This window comes from Oncorhynchus keta, chromosome 20 (assembly GCF_023373465.1).
Source record: "Oncorhynchus keta strain PuntledgeMale-10-30-2019 chromosome 20, Oket_V2, whole genome shotgun sequence".
Taxonomy (NCBI): domain Eukaryota; kingdom Metazoa; phylum Chordata; class Actinopteri; order Salmoniformes; family Salmonidae; genus Oncorhynchus; species Oncorhynchus keta.
In genome coordinates, this window is record NC_068440.1 from 46393156 (window position 1) to 46396479 (window position 3324).

The 3324-nt window shown below is 53.6% G+C and overlaps 1 long non-coding RNA gene across 1 annotated transcript in view; it reads right to left on the minus strand.

Annotated features, from left to right (window-relative positions):
* Positions 1-1141: 1141 nt before the first annotated feature.
* Positions 1142-3324, minus strand: part of LOC127910063 (uncharacterized) — a 3021-nt gene continuing 838 nt past the window's right edge. The window contains exons 1-3 of the long non-coding RNA XR_008073842.1: positions 3009-3324; positions 2595-2724; positions 1142-1312 (exon numbers count right to left, since the gene is read on the minus strand). The exon at positions 3009-3324 is cut by the window's right edge and continues 838 nt beyond it. This is a non-coding gene — a long non-coding RNA (uncharacterized LOC127910063). The remainder of the gene's footprint in view (positions 1313-2594; positions 2725-3008) is intronic.

Below are 3324 nucleotides of genomic sequence, written 5' to 3' on the forward strand. Positions count from 1 at the left end.
CCTGACGCCTACACTCTAACCACTAGGCTACCTGCCTCCTATACACTCTAACCAGTAGGCTACCCTGCCTCCTCTACACTCTAACCATTAGGCTACCTGCCTCCTCTACACTCTAACCACTAGGCTACCTGCCTCCTCTACACTCTAACCACTAGGCTACCTGCCTCCTCTACACTCTAACCACTAGGCTACCTGCCTCCTCTACACTCTAACAATTAGGCTACCTGCCTCCTCTACACTCTAACCACTAGGCTACCCTGCCTCCTCTACACTCTAACCACTAGGCTACCTGCCTCCTCTACACTCTAACCACTAGGCTACCTGCCTCCTCTACACTCTAACCATTAGGCTACCTGCCACCTCTACACTCTAACCATTAGGCTACCTGCCTCCTCTACACTCTAACCACTAGGCTACCTGCCTCCTCTACACTCTAACAATTAGGCTACCTGCCTCCTCTACACTCTAACCACTAGGCTACCCTGCCTCCTCTACACTCTAACCACTAGGCTACCTGCCTCCTCTACACTCTAACCACTAGGCTACCTGCCTCCTCTACACTCTAACCATTAGGCTACCTGCCTCCTCTACACTCTAACCACTAGGCTACCTGCCACCTCTACACTCTAACCACTAGGCTACCTGCCCCCCCTACACTCTAACCACTAGGCTACCTGCCCCCTCTACACTCTAACCACTAGGCTACCTGCCCCCCCTACACTCTAACCACTAGGCTACCTGCCCCCCCTACACTCTAACCACTAGGCTACCTGCCCCCCCTACACTCTAACCACTAGGCTACCTGCCCCCCCTACACTCTAACCACTAGGCTACCTGCCCCCACTCCACTCTAACCACTAGGCTACCCTGCCTCCTCTACACTCTAACCACTAGGCTACCCTGCCCCTCTACACTCTAACCACTAGGCTACCTGCCTCCTCTACACTCTAACCACTAGGCTACCTGCCTCCTCTACACTCTAACAATTAGGCTACCTGCCTCCTCTACACTCTAACCACTAGGCTACCTGCCACCTCTACACTCTAACCACTAGGCTACCTGCCCCCCTACACTCTAACCACTAGGCTACCTGCCTCCTCTACACTCTAACCACTAGGCTACCTGCCCCCCTACACTCTAACCACTAGGCTACCTGCCTCTACACTCTAACCACTAGGCTACCTGCCTCCTCTACACTCTAACCACTAGGCTACCTGCCACCTCTACACTCTAACCACTAGGCTACCTGCCTCCTCTACACTCTAACCACTAGGCTACCCTGCCTCCTCTACACTCTAACCACTAGGCTACCCTGCCCCCTCTACACTCTAACCACTAGGCTACCTGCCTCCTCTACACTCTAACCACTAGGCTACCCTGCTACCTCTACACTCTAACCACTAGGCTACCCTGCCCCCTCTACACTCTAACCACTAGGCTACCTGCCTCCTCTACACTCTAACCACAAGGCTACCTACCGCCTCTACACTCTAACCACTAGGCTACCTGCCCCCTCTACACTCTAACCACTAGGCTACCTGCCTCCTCTACACTCTAACCACTAGGCTACCCTGCCTCCTCTACACTCTAACCACTAGGCTACCCTGCCGCTCTACACTCTAACCACAAGGCTACCTGCGTCCTCTACACTCTAACCACTAGGCTACCCTGCCACCTCTACACTCTAACCACTAGGCTACCTGCCTCCTCTACACTCTAACCACTGGGCTACCTGCCCTCTACACTCTAACCACTAGGCTACCTGCCTCCTCTACACTCTAACCACTAGGCTACCCTGACGCTTCTACACTCTAACCACTAGGCTACCCTGACGCCTCTACACTCTAACCACTAGGCTACCTGCCTCCTATACACTCTAACCAGTAGGCTACCCTGCCTCCTCTACACTCTAACCATTAGGCTACCTGCCTCCTCTACACTCTAACCACTAGGCTACCTGCCTCCTCTACACTCTAACCACTAGGCTACCTGCCTCCTCTACACTCTAACCACTAGGCTACCTGCCTCCTCTACACTCTAACAATTAGGCTACCTGCCTCCTCTACACTCTAACCACTAGGCTACCCTGCCTCCTCTACACTCTAACCACTAGGCTACCTGCCTCCTCTACACTCTAACCACTAGGCTACCTGCCTCCTCTACACTCTAACCATTAGGCTACCTGCCACCTCTACACTCTAACCATTAGGCTACCTGCCTCCTCTACACTCTAACCACTAGGCTACCTGCCTCCTCTACACTCTAACAATTAGGCTACCTGCCTCCTCTACACTCTAACCACTAGGCTACCCTGCCTCCTCTACACTCTAACCACTAGGCTACCTGCCTCCTCTACACTCTAACCACTAGGCTACCTGCCTCCTCTACACTCTAACCATTAGGCTACCTGCCTCCTCTACACTCTAACCACTAGGCTACCTGCCACCTCTACACTCTAACCACTAGGCTACCTGCCCCCTACACTCTAACCACTAGGCTACCTGCCACCTCTACACTCTAACCACTAGGCTACCTGCCCCCTCTACACTCTAACCACTAGGCTACCTGCCTCTACACTCTAACCACTAGGCTACCTGCCTCCTCTACACTCTAACCACTAGGCTACCTGCCACCTCTACACTCTAACCACTAGGCTACCTGCCTCCTCTACACTCTAACCACTAGGCTACCCTGCCTCCTCTACACTCTAACCACTAGGCTACCCTGCCCCCTCTACACTCTAACCACTAGGCTACCTGCCTCCTCTACACTCTAACCACTAGGCTACCTGCCTCCTCTACACTCTAACAATTAGGCTACCTGCCTCCTCTACACTCTAACCACTAGGCTACCTGCCACCTCTACACTCTAACCACTAGGCTACCTGCCCCCCTACACTCTAACCACTAGGCTACCTGCCTCCTCTACACTCTAACCACTAGGCTACCTGCCCCCCCTACACTCTAACCACTAGGCTACCTGCCTCTACACTCTAACCACTAGGCTACCTGCCTCCTCTACACTCTAACCACTAGGCTACCTGCCACCTCTACACTCTAACCACTAGGCTACCTGCCTCCTCTACACTCTAACCACTAGGCTACCCTGCCGCCTCTACACTCTAACCACTAGGCTACCCTGCCCCCTCTACACTCTAACCACTAGGCTACCTGCCTCCTCTACACTCTAACCACTAGGCTACCCTGCCCCCTCTACACTCTAACCACTAGGCTACCCTGCCCCTCTACACTCTAACCACTAGGCTACCTGCCTCCTCTACACTCTAACCACTAGGCTACCTGCCTCCTCTACACTCTAACCACT